The following is a 13,970-nucleotide window of genomic DNA, read 5'->3' as shown; positions in this document are numbered from 1 at the left end:
CCCTTATACCCCAGTTAAGGTGCTCTAGGAGAAGGTAACAGAGGCTATGATTCTCTTCCAGTTGGTTTTTTGTTTTTGTTTGGCCACACCATGAGGCATGTGGGATCTTAGTTCCCTGACCAGGGATCGAACTTATGCCGCCTGCAGTGGAAAGGTGGAGACTTGACTGAAGGACTGCTGGGGAAGCCCCCCAACTGGATTCTGTTGTGTTTCATCATCTACATTTCATTGACATAGATCAGCAGTTGAGCAAGGGCTCAGATAAGTGGTTTTGGCTCCAAGTCTCACTTGAGGTTGCAGAGAGACAGTGACATGGAGGTGGGGGGTGGTGTCTGGGAACTCTCTCTCTGGGATCTTTCCACATGGACCAGGTCAGGCTTCCTCATTAACATGGCAGCCCCAATGCAGTCAGCTGCTTACCTGCCAGCTTCAAGAGCAAGGATTCCAGCTGATACATTGCCGTTTATGACCTATCCTCTGGGGTCCACAGAACGACTTCTGCTGCAGAGGCTGCAAGCATGTTCCAAGCCCACCCAGGTTCATAAGGAGAGGAATTTGATCCCACCACTTGACAGGGGAGTGGCGAGGATCTAAACAAGTATGGGGGATGGGAGACACACTTGTGTCCATCTTTGGGGAAAATGTCTGCAGCTTGGAGGATTGGGGTGCCGGGGGTGGGGCTGTACGTGGGAAGACACGCACACGTGGTCTCTACTCTTTGCTGGAGGTTTCATTTAACTTCCGTCAAAGAACTTTAGCAAAGGGGGCATTGGAGTCTCTCTACACTCTGGGCATGAAGAATGGAGGCTCTACCCACCTGGCCAGGTCATTCTGCACCTGCTGTACACCAGGCCACCTGGCAGATGCTAACAGAGTCACCCCAGACCCCCTCCCCAGTTTAATATTACTATTAGCATATCAGGCAGGAAGAGCCGAGGCCAATTAACTTGCCTCCAGTGAGCAGTGAGCAGTGTGCAGGACCAGAATTCAATCCCAGGGCTGGTCTCCACTGCATTCTCCGCCTTTCAAAACCTCGCTCACTTGCCCCATTATTTGGGCCATTTGTGTTTTCCCATCTCCCCTCTTGTGTCTTTCTTGGACACAGGTCATCACATAATTTCCACATGGTGCTTTGGAGAGAAAGAAAGGCTATGTATCTCACAGAAAGAAAAAGAAGCCGCCTTCTCCTCGGGAAACTGCCTTTTTCTCTTGTTCTCCCAGAGTAGAGCCGTCATGAGGACACTATGCTGAACTGGCCAAAAAGCAATTTGAATGATGGCTTCTGAGATCGGCAGTCGCCGTGACTTGGCAGGGAGTGGGGCCTTAGCTGCTCTGTTATATAGATGATGCCTGAGGCCTGAGCTCTTCTTCCTCTCAGGCTCTGTCTTCCTTCTGGGAAGCTCTGTGTGAAGCAGCCCCCTTTGCTGTGAACAAGCACCCTTTGACCTGCTCCCTCTCTTATTTATGGCATCGCAGGCCTTCCAAGAGAGCAGAAACAGGCTGGCCTAAGTTTAGCAACCTGGGGAGCTTAATGTGGCTTTGGCAAGAAGACCTCGATACAAAGAGTCTTAGTTGGCTGGCCAAGAATAGCAAGGGACAAAATAAACTCACTTTAAAAATAATAAAGGGAAAAAGGGAAAGAAAGAGAAGAGGTGGGAGAGGAAGAAAAAAATTAAGAAACAAAGAAGGGAGGAAGACAGAGGTCAAAAAAGGCAGTAAAGTCACCATCTTCATATGCGCCAACAGCAAATTAAGTAGAAGGAAAGTGTGGTGAGATAGCAGAAGAGGGGTTCACATGGGCACCGTCATGATTTGAGCTCCCTCATGGCACTGCCAATGCTTTATCAGTATCGTGTGATATCTAATAATATGTAATACTAAGAATAAGCACGGCCCATCACGTGCCACTATCACTCCACGTCAGGGTGACTGTAGACATGACCTCCCGCAATAACCTACGATATCTTCATCCCCCTTTTACAGATGAGGAAACTGAGGCTCGCTGCGGCAAGTACTTTGCACAACAGTGTTAGCCCTGCTCTGAGCAGCGTCTTGGTAAATCTGCCAGGTTGTGTGACCAAGGGCTGGTCCCTGGGGGCACAGAAAGCACGTCCAGGATTGAGTCAAAGCGAGAGTTAAATTTTCCCATCTCAGTGGCTCTTCTAGGCCTTCTCAGCAGGCCTCCCAGGGGAACCCCTCCTCCAAACCTAAGACTGTCCCAGGCTCCAGACCTCCAGAAACCGTCTCAGTAAGAGTTTTTCTGTTGACACTAAGGCCATTATGCTGTGCCTGTGGGTGGAAATATGTATTTATTATTCGAAGCCTTAAGTGTGTTTTCCCTTCATTTCATTTAAATGAGAATTTATTAGTCCCTAAGTACATGCCGTTTATTTAGTGGTGTGTTGGTAACAAAGTGGAGAAAGCAATGAATAAATATGAGCAACTGACAACCTAGCAGGAAAACAACTTGTACATCAAGCCAGAAGCCAGCGAGCAGAGTCCCTGGGCACCCACAGGCAAGCCACTCTCTGGTCCCTCCAATTTAAAAAAAAAAAAAAAGAGAGAGAGAGATTTATATTTTAGAGCAGTTTGGCTCACAGCACAATCAAGCAGGAAGTAGAGAATTCCCATATACTTCCTGCCCCCCACACACACACAGCCTCCCCCACGATTAGCATCAGGAACCACACTGCTACACGTGTTACAACTGATGAATCTTCATTGACATAGTACTACAATGTTGATACATCTCTGTCACCACAGTGTTAGTTTACATAAAGTTTCATCCTTGGCACTGTCCGCTCTGTGGGTCGGGACAAATGTATAATGACCTACATTATCGTATTATATGGAGCAGTCTCACTGCCTGAAAAATCTCCCCACGCTCCACTTACTCATCCCTCCAGCCCTCCCAGCTGCTGCAACCACTGATTTCTTTCCTGTCATCATTGCTGTGCCTTTCCCAGAAAGCCATATAGCTGGAATCATGCCTTATGGAGTCTTTCGGACTGACTGCTTTCACTTAGTCATGGACTTTTAAGGTTCTTCCCTTTTTGTAGCTTCACAGCTCATTCTTTTTTTTAGCATGGAACAATATTCCATTACCTGGATGCGCCACAGTTTATTCATTCACCTCCCAAAGGACATCTTGGTTGCTTTCAAGTTCTGGAAATTATGAATAAAGTTACTCTAAGCATCCATGTGCAGGTTTTTGTGTGGATTTGGTTTCAGTCCATTTGGGTAAATACCTCAGAGTGTAATTGCTGGGTTGTAAGGCAAGAGTATGTTTAGTTTTGAAAGCAGCCACCAAACTGTCTTCCAAAGTGTCTGTGCCACTTTGCAGTCCCAGCAGCAATGAATGAGAGTTCCGGTGGCTCCACATCCTTAGCAGCATCTGACTCAACATTCAGAAAACTGAGATCATGGCATCCGGTCCCATCACTTCATGGCAAATAGATGGGGAAACAATGAAAACAGTGACAGACTTTATTTTCTTGGGCTCCAAAATCACTGCAGATGGTGACTGCAGCCATGAAATTACAAGTCATTTGCTCCTTGGAAGAAAAGCTATGACCGACCTAGACAGCATATTAAAAAGCAGAGACATTACTTTGCCAACAAATGTCCATCTAGTCAAAGCTATGGTTTTTTCCAATAGTCCTGTATGGATGTGAGAGTTGGACTATAAAGAAAGCTGAATGCCAAAGAATTGATGCTTTTGAACTGTAGTATTGGAGAAGACACTTGAGAGTCCCGTGGACTGTAAGAAGATCCAACCAGTCCATCCTAAAGGAAATCAGTCCTGAATATTGATTGGAAGGACTGATGCTGAAGCTGAAACTCTAATACTTTGGTCACCTGATGTGAAGAACTGACTCATTGGAAAAGACCCTGATGTTGGGGAAAGATTGAAGGCAGGAGGAAAAGGGGATGACAGAAGATGAGATGGTTGGATAGCATCACCAATGCATTGGACATGAGTTTGAGTGACCTCCGGGAGTTGGTGATGGGCAGGGAGGCTTGCTGTGCTGCGCTCCATGGGGTTGTAAAGAGCTGGACACAACTGAGCGACTGTACTGAACTGAGCTGAAGGCAAGACTATGTTTAGTTTTGAGAACAACCACTAAACTCTGTCTTCTCAAGCGTCTGTACTGCTTTGCTGTCCCAGGAGCAATGAACGAGAGTTCTAGTGGCTCCATGTCCTTAGCAGCATTTGGTGTAGATTGCTCTGCTTTTTAAACCACAACTTTATTTAATTGTGTGGAAACCATTAGCCAGACATAAAGCCAAAAATGACTCTCTGAGCAACAGAACTAAATGCCACATCCTGTGATGTCGATGGGGCAGTGTTCCTTATGCCCTCACTCAAAGCCACCACACTCTTATTCTGCACAAAATACAGGTGTTCTGGTTTCCCAACCTGCTAACAGCTGGAAGCTTTGAAGAGATGGAGAGACCGAAACTGTAAAACCAAAGACGCAGACATTAGCCTGTTGACAAAGGAGTTAACAAACAAGTATGTAATCTTGCATTCTTTAGAGGCATAACTGTATATCTACTTGTCATAACCAGAGTTTGTAAGAATGACCTTAAAACACTTGTTGAATGAAATGGCATTTGAGATACCACAGCTATTAAAAAATTGAGGCTTGGTTCCAATTGTACCAAGCGGTTAGACAATTAGAAGAAAGAGAACTGGAAAGAAAAGAGTATTGGAATTCCTCAGGCATTTCTTGAGATCCTGTTATATCCTAAGGTGAACTTGAAAGTAAATGGTATGTGGTTCCCCTTTCTGGGGAAATCCTTTTCTAGCATTATCATATAATTATAAGTGAACATGATAAATGTTATAGCACATCTATTTATAAAAGTGGCCTGAGAACATAGATGAGTTGGCTGTTAAGCTTACAAGAGTGAGAAAAGCTGCAATCGGGGCTTCCCTGCTGGTCCAGTGGTTAAGACTCCACACGTCCACCACAGTGGGCACAGGTTTGACCCCTGGTTGAGGAACTGAGATCCTACATGTCTATAGGGCACGCTCCCCCCACCAAAAAAAAAAAAAAAAAGCTATAGTAAATATTGGAACTAGGTTGGAAGGATTTTGCTGTTTGGTGAGGGGTGGGTATTTCAAGGAAGGACATTCCAGGCAGGGGGAGCAGACTTTAAACAAAGTCATGGAGATGATGGCACAGTCAAGATTGTAAAATCAAAGATTGGGTAGCCAGGAGATGGGCCAGAAAGTTCCCTAAAGGCCAGCTGACAATTGCCTAGTATGTAAAGACAAGGAGTGTGGATTTTATTCAAAAGATAACAGGTTGCTATTAAACGCTTTAAGTTGAGAAGCTCCGTGATTAACGTCTGCTTTCAATGCGTGCTCGTGCTGAAGGCAGGCGAGAACATGCATGTGAATGGGCGGAGAGTGGGGGCAGGGAGGCCAGGCAGAGACCCCCAGGCTTGTTATGACTGAGCGATCTGTTAGGGGTGCCGAGAGGAGAGGGCACACAGTGCAGTCAAGCATGGTTCTGGGTAATTTGGGCAAATGGGACAAACCAAGAAAGGAATTTTTATAAACCTGAGATTTATTTTTTTTAATCTTCATGATCCTCCGGTGGCATGAAAGAAGCTGAATCTTTAATACTACTTCAGTTTCAAGCTTATTTGATATTTTCTTGCTCCACCCAAGAGAACACCACTTGAATTATGCCACAAAGCTAGAGTCAAATGAATTCAGTTCATTTTTCTCAAAGTTCCAAGTAGGGACAGACAAATGTGTACTCAGAGAACAAATTTCAAGCCTAAATGACCAAATATAGTCTGAAGTTTGGCCATCTAATGTGGTTACCACTGACTCTTTGTGGCTATTGAGCATTTGAGATGTAGATACTACTCTTAATTGAGATGTGATGTGAGTGTTAAATATGTACAATTCATATCAGAGTTCAGAGACTTAGACTGAAGTAAAGAACATAAATGTTCTGTTAATAATTTTATAATATTACATGCTGAAATAATATTTTGAATATATTGGATTTGAAGTAGGAGGCAGAATGAGCCTCTCAGCTGGACAGCTGGTGTTTGTCAAGCTGATAATATTACCGAAATCAGTTTCACTAGTTTTTTTTTTTCTTTTTAAATGCAACAACTAGAAAATTTTAAATTACATATGTGGCTTATGGTGTTTTCCTGTTGGACAACACTGGTCTAGGAAGTTGGAGTTTTGTGGTGTCATTGTTGAAGGAGTGTACAGAGACCAAGTATTTATTTTGCATTATTGCTTTTCTTCCTCACCACCTGATGTTTTCTTATATTTTACTATGTAGCCTTATTCTCATTAATAAACAAGCAGTTACCATAGCAACGGCTACAACACTCTGTATTTATCACACCTGGAGGGAGAGATATAAACAGACATCAATCTGTCACTCATGTTTATACAGTTATGTTTTTTAATGTATATCTGTGTCTTCCTTTGCAAAACGGAGCTCTGAGTGTAGGAAAATTGACTTCTAATTTCTATGTCACTGGCTTTCTTTGGGTCTGGATAAGAAGAATAATTACCCCATGCCCACTTCAGAGGGATATGTGGGTAGTTACAGAGAATTTTACAAACTTTTCTTAGGGCAGGAGCATGCTCAGTCGTGTCCAACTCTTTGTGACCCTGGGAACTGTAGCCCACCAGGCTCCTTTGTCCATGGGATTTTCCAGGCAGGAATACTGGAGTGAGTGGGTTGCCATTTCCTTCTCCAGGGTATCTTCCCAACCCAGGGATCAAACCTGCATCTCCTCTGTCTCCTGCATTGGCAGGTGGATTCTTTTACCACTGTGCCACCTGGGAAAGTCCCATCTTAGGGCAGAGTATCAGTCTAATGTCACATGGTTTAGTATAGCCGCAGTATCAACTATTAATACACTGTTGCAGGCAGGCAAGAAGGGCTGGGGAAGTTCCTTTGGCCAATAGGAGTGAGGCAATGCAAAAGGGAGAAAAGAGGTGAGACCAAGAAAAGCCAAAAGGAGGTGTCCATGTTAGCGTTTGTTCCCTAGACTTTAACAGTCTTTTTGGAGCATTTCCCATCTTCAGCAACAAATCTCCACTGGCTGGGAGGAGACTAGGAACCCAGAGCCACCACTGGATACAGTTCATCTGGCTTTGACAAGGAAAAAGCAAATAGGTTGGAGTATTTATTAATTTTTTTAATGTTGATCATTTGGTGACTCAGACGATAAAGAATTTGCATCCCATGCAGGAGACCCAGGTTTGATCGGGTCAGGAAGGGCATGTTGGAGAAGGGCATGGCATCCCACTCCAGTATGCTCGCCTCGAAAATCCCATGGACAGAGGAGCCTGGCAGGCTACAGTCCACAGAGTTGCAAAGACTCGGACATGACTGAGCAATGAACTTGAAGTTTTATGCTCATTTATGCCCCCCAAGTTTCTCAAAGATTTCTCATTCCTGGGTCAATTCTGTCTTAACATACTTGCCAATCAATATACATCATCTGAACAGAGATAACTGATGCTAAGAAAGGGAAATTAGGACTGATTTTTATTACCTTCACACAGGACAGTGCTGGTTCCAAATATTTATATAGATTGGCTTTAAGAATTTCCACGTGCTTGATAGTAGAGACTGGGGGTTTGGCCATGAAGTGGTGTTTGCACATCAAGCTTGCAGTTTTCAGTTGGATGTCATGCTTCTTTGAGGTAGCTGGAGGAGGAATGTTGATGATTGGAGTCAGGGCAGGCTTTTGGCTAAAGATGCTCAATGACCTCTCCACTCAATCTACTTCTTTGAGATTTCAAGGAACTTAGATATTGTGGCTAAAGTAATAAACATTCTAGGTTTTGGATTTCATTTGCGCAGGTGTCATTAAATCTGTGTGAAGCTCTGATGATGAGCTCTGTCAACTGATGATGAGCTCTGTCATTTGCAAATCCATTCACTGATTCATCTAATCTACAAACCACCACCCTAAATGAAAATCAAGGATACTGCTACAGCTACATCTCAAGATGTTACATTTTGAGAAATCCCCTAACTCAGCATTGACATTCAGAAGGTCCTAAACCTGGAGAAGGAAATGGCAACCCATTCCAGTATTCTTGCCTGGATAATCCCATGGATAGAGGAGCCTGGCGGGCTACAGTCCAGGGGTCACAAGGAGTTGAACAAAACTGAAGTGACTTAGCATGTACACTGCCCAAGAAAACTCAAACCTCAGGGGAAATAAAAAATACACTACAGAAATCCAGTGGCTCTGCTGAAGTTGCAAGAAAGGGTGATTGTCTTTGCTTGGTGTTTTGAGTGTCTTGCCCTCCGCTCTAAGGAAGGGATAGGGAGGTCGTGGTGGGTAGGGAGAAGTGTGGTTTTCTGATCACAACTCAAATGGCACTGTTTGAATTATATAATGGAGCCGCTGGGAGTCAGGTGACAGGCTCACTGAGTAATTCCCTGCAGAAGGAGACAAACTGCATGTTAAAAAGCTCAACAAATACTCCGAAAAGAGAAAAAAAAAAGCAGAGCCCAGGCTGTGAGTTCCAGACTTCCAAGCTGCAGCCTCCTCTGAATTCTCTCTGAGCTGAAACAGCTGGGCGAGCTGGCAGAGTCCCAGGCCTCCCGAGGCTGCGGAGAGCCAAAGCTAAGTGCAGGTCGGGGGCTCCTGTCTGGATCACCGGGTTACTTTCTGTTTCATTTCGAAATGTGCCCTGTTTCTGAAACTGGTGACTCCCCATGCCAAGGAAAACGCAGGACTCCTTGGAGACGCCAGCCAGGCTTTTAAGAACCGGGGCTTTGCGAAGGTAAGAAGCTATCTGCGGCCGGCTGGGGGCTGCCTCCTGGGAGTGGTCTGGGTGCGAGGAGGAAACGAGCCAGGAGGAGTCTACTAACTTGTTCTGGGATCTGAAGGAAGCTGGAGAAACCGTCTGTGAGGGGTTTTAAGGTTAGGAAAGGGATGAAGATGGACCCTTCCTGCCTGGATGGGCGGCCACCCGGTCCTTGATGAGTTAAGTTCATCCCCAACTCCTGTCTGATCTTTTCCCCTGCCCCAGTTCCATCCCATGGAGGAGTTGGTCTGCCTGTCTGGGAGCTGGCATGAGCTGGCCTGGGGCTGGGAAGAATGGAGAAGGGGCTGCCTGGCACCGAAAGGCTGTCTGGGCGTGTGTAGCATGTGTATTTCAGAGCCTGACTCTTGAGAAGGCTGTTGTTCAGGCTGAGAAAGCACAGCCTCTGGGGAGGCAGAGAGCAGAGGAAGATACATGTGTGAGCAGAGAGCCTGGGAAATCTGCGAGGTAGGCATTTGAATCATAAATAATTTAATTGCTGTTTGTGTGTTAGTTGGATTGAGTATTGGTTTTATATTTTGTTCCGTTTGGGGACTTCCTCCTTTCTGGAGCTGCCAGTATCAGTTGATTGGGTTTTTCAATCCTCGGACTTTGGTTCATTGGCTCTCTCGAAACCCACTGGTGCCCTGGTAGAAGCCTGGAAGTCAGAGATTGATTAGACAACCGCTGCTGTTTTCTCAGATCTGGGGGGATTCGTTTGCAAATCTCACTGCCATGGAGACTTGCTGGGAGACCTGGACGCCTGCGGAGGTAGCCAGCTCTTAGGAACCTCAGGAAGTTTCTGACTTAAACAGACAGGAAAGGGAAAAAAAAAAAAAAAAATCGAACCAGCAGTTAATTCCAGGAAGGTGGGTGCAGGGAAACGTTGTCAAGGATCAAAAAGAAGGATGACTAAGAAAATGACAGGATGAGTAAAGGAACAGGTTGGTGGGATCCCAGTTGGGCTGTGGCATTTTGAGGTTTACAGCATAGAGATAAAAATCAATCAGCAAACTGATAACAGCTCACTTGTTTTGAATAAGAAATGCTACAATGGATCTTCTCCAAGCCCCCGGAGAAATGCTACAATGGATCTTCACCCACCCCCCCACCCCCCACCCCCCACCCCCGCCCGGCCCGACTTCTACAGAACCTGAGAAATAGGCAGGGTGTGAATTTGGAAGAGTTCATCACTAACTGCTATTTTGTTTGACCACAGGAGATGCGCTAAGCAAAATATGGGGATGTCAGAATCAAAGGGAAAGTGTGCTCAGAATAATGCCTATAGAGATGTTATCAAGTTTCTGCTGTCCTCCCCCAGTTCTTCATCCTGCTCCCAGTTTGGGGCAGATTATATGATTTGGATGTATCTTATAAAAACTCCTTAGACTGATACAATTATCACTGCAAAAGGATATTCGGGTACTAGAATAAAAATGATCTTGAGCCAGGGGTTTCTTTTTTAAATTTATTTTTAATTGGAGGATAATTACAATATTGTGTTGGTTTCTGCCATTCATCAACATGAATCAGCCATAGGCATACCCCATATGTCCCCTCCCTTTTGAACCCCAACCTCCTCCGACCCCATCCCACCCCTCTAAGTTGTCACCGAGCACTTGATCTGAGCTCCCTGCATCATACAGCAAATCCACTGACATCTGTTTTACGTATGTTAATGTATATGCCTCAGTGTTCCTCTCTCAGTTCATCCCACACCATCCTTCCCAAGTCAGTGGTTCTTAAATCTTTGAGCTTATGTAGCGTATTTGGGAATCGAAAAGACTTAGTTGATGATGAATTTCTAGACTCCTCTCTCTGTTGTGGCCAGACAACCATCTTCTGATGCTCAACAAACAAGACTAAACAATGACAACAAAGCCAAACGGCGTAGCATAATGAGGTTTCTTAATTAAAGCCCACTTTGGAAATATGATCGATAGCATAATATTATAAATATTCACAATAGAAGAAAACGACTTATGGAGCCCCTTTTGCAAGCCATGTCAGTCCCTCAGGGAAGCACCACTTAAATAATTAATGTCAGCACGCTGAGTTCTTTTTTTATCAAGATTTCTGTTGGTTGAAACTTGCTGGAAATCTGCATTTCTGCACTTCAATAATATAATGAGGGTGGAATTTGCTAAGGATGACCTCCAGACACTGCAGGAGCCATCGGCGCCTTCCAAATCACAGAAGAGAACACCATGCTCTGAATAGTTTCAGTTTTGAGTGCATTTTTCTTCTTCTCTAATTCTTTAAAATTTGGTAATCTGCCTAAATTGTAGTGCCTACTTTTTCACAGGCTAGAATCTGCCTGCCAAGCAAGAGACTCAAGTTCAGTCCCTGGGTGGAAGATCCCTTGGAGAAGGAAATGGCAACCCACTCCAGTATTCTTGCCTGAGAAATCCCATGGACAGAGGAGGCTGATGGGCTATAGCCCATGGGATCACAAAGAGTCAGACTCGACTGACTAAATAACAAACGTTTTCCACACCAAGAACCAGGGCTTGTAGTCTTACAAAGGACTTGTGTGAGAAAGTGCTTTCAGTATAAGAGAGTTTGGAAAATGCAGTTCAGATGCCAAGTTGCAGTTCAGATGTCCACTTCTGGGACAGTTCAATAGTTTACGGGACAGCTGGTCAGAAGATGTAAAATTGGGAAGCTCTTGAAAATCTCATCCTCAAAGAAAGAATAAGACTTTTGTGTTCAGATTGACTTGGGTCTCAACCCATTTCTGTCATCTGTTCAATGAGTGAGCCTGGGCAAGTTTCTTGACTTTTCTGAGGTTTGGTTTCTTCCTCTGTAAAATGGGATAGTGAAGTACTTTCCTGGGAGGTTGTATGGGAGTAAATGAAATAGTATGTGAATAGAGCAGCACCTAATATAGTTTCCGTGTTACTAAGAAACAGAGTTTCCTTCTTAATAATGCAGAAGAAAATCACTTTAGATAATCCATAGCTAGCGGATAACCGGTAACCACTGTATTTGTCTGCCAGGAATTCTGTAACAAAATACCACTATTTTGGGTAAGCTGGGATGGCTTAAACAACAGAAATTTATTTTCTTGCAGCCCTGGAGGCTGGAAGCCCAACATCGAGATGTTGGCAGAGTTGTTGTTTCCTGAGACCTCTCTTCTTGGCTTGAAAATGGTCACTGTCTCGCTGGGTCCCTTTTCCTCTTATCAGGAAAGTGAAAAAGTGAAAGTGAAGTTGCTCAGTCATGTCCAACTCTTTGCGACCCTATGGGCTTGTAGACTACCAGGCTCCTCCGTCCATGGAATTTTCCAGGCAAGAGTACTGGAGAGGGTTGCCATTTCCTTCTCCAGGGGATCTTCCCGACCCAGGGATCGAACCCGGGTCTCCTGCATTGCAGGCAGACGCTTTACCATCTGAGCCACCTGGGAAGCACCCCCCCCCCAACTCCCCCACCCCAGCATCCTATTGGATTTGGACCCCACCCATATGACCTGATTGATTGATGGCTCAGGTCTTAGTGGAGGCTCCAGGGATCTTCATTAAGGACACAGCCTTAGCTGCCCCGAGGCATATAGGATCTTAGTTCCCTGACCAAGGATTGAACCTGTGTACCCAGCATTGGCAGGCGGATTTTTAACTACTGGACCACCAGAGATGACTTCTCATCTCATTTAGTTTTGATTATCTCTTTCTAGGCCCCATCTCCAAATACAGTCACATTCTGAGGTACTGGGGATTAGGGCTTCAACATATTAACTTGGGTGGAACATAATTCATCCCCATCAGTTCAGTTCAGTTCAGTCACTCAGTCATGTCTGACTCTTTGCGATCCCATAAATTGCAGCACGCCAGGCCTCCCTGTCCATCACCAACTCCGGGAGTTCACTCAAACTCACCTCCATCAAGTCGGTGATGCCATCCAGCCATGTTGTCCCCTTCTGCTCCTGCCCTCAATCCCTCCCAGCATCAGAGTCTTTTCCAATGAGTCAACTCTTTGCATGAAGTGGCCAAAGTACTGGAGTTTCAGCTTTAGCATCATTCCTTCCAAAGAAATCCCAGGGCTGATCTTCAAAATGGACTGGTTGGATCTCCTTGCAGTCCACGGGACTCTCAAGAGACTTCTCCAACACCACAGTTCAAAGGCATCAATTCTTCAGTGCTCAGCCTTCTTCACAGTCCAACTCTCACATCCATACGTGACCAGAGGAAAAACCATAGCCTTGACTAGACGAATCTTTGTTGGCAAAGTAACGTCTATGCTTTTGAATATGCTATCTAGGTTGGTCATAACTTTTCTTCCAAGGAGTAAGCGTCTTTTAATTTCATGGCTGCAATCACCATCTGCATAACACCTATCAATTAAAAGGTATATTCTTGTTCTAGGAATTTGTCAGATTTGTAAAAGAAGATGGCATCTCTCAAAAGGAAAATGATGTCTTAATTGCCATAGGGGGATCATGCCTTGGAAGACAGCCTGGTAGACAGGGGCCAAGAGTCAAGAGAAGCTGGCCCTCCCTGGCATATTTCAGCTAAGAGGGAGAACGAGGACCTTGTGTTGTTCACTTCCACCTGAGTGTTCTGTAAAGAACTAGCGGATTGTTGCTGGCAGGGCTACATGTCTATGGTGACAGCTGTTCCTGGAGGATGGATTTAACATTGTTTGGGATTGGATGCTCCTCTGAGGTCAAAAGTATTATGGCATTCCATGGGCTCAGCGTTCTACTTGCTTTCAATGTTCTGTCTCCTTAAGGAAATCTAAGACTGGCCCCACCACGTGAGCTTCTCCTGCGCCCAGCTGGTCATGTGCACTTTTCACTGTCTCCCTAATCAGTCTCCAACTTTCCCAGGTCCCATTCAGTAGGAACCATGATATTCAGTGACATGACTGCCTGAAGCGTACACACATGTGCATACACACACACCTTTCTTTATTCTACAGACAGAATTTGTGAGTGGAGAGGAAGATGATTTGTAAGTGATATGTACCGATTACTTCCTTTCTGAATTTCAGATCCTTGATTTCAGAGAAAGCAATAGGGAGCCCAGCTCATCGCTGAGATATCCACACAAACATGGGAACTGAGGGGAACTGATGCCTTTTCTGAATTCACAGGCCTGAAAGGGCTTGAAGCAGAAAGTCAGGGAAGAGCAGGTGATTCACAGATGTACACAGA

At 45.0% G+C, this 13,970-nt stretch overlaps 1 protein-coding gene and 1 non-coding gene across 5 annotated transcripts in view; one reads left to right on the top strand and one right to left on the bottom strand.

Annotated features, from left to right (window-relative positions):
- The window catches only part of PHACTR1 (phosphatase and actin regulator 1), a 522,692-nt gene that overhangs the window by 219,825 nt on the left and 288,897 nt on the right, over positions 1-13,970 (top strand). The window lies entirely within an intron of this gene.
- Positions 12,153-12,224, bottom strand: TRNAC-GCA (transfer RNA cysteine (anticodon GCA)). Its single transcript has one exon. It is a non-coding gene; the product is annotated as a tRNA-Cys (tRNA).

Source organism: Ovis aries, chromosome 20 (genome assembly GCF_016772045.2).
Source record: "Ovis aries strain OAR_USU_Benz2616 breed Rambouillet chromosome 20, ARS-UI_Ramb_v3.0, whole genome shotgun sequence".
NCBI lineage: Eukaryota > Metazoa > Chordata > Mammalia > Artiodactyla > Bovidae > Ovis > Ovis aries.
The sequence above is the reverse complement of the archived record's forward strand: the minus strand, read 5'-3'. Positions and strand labels throughout refer to the sequence as shown.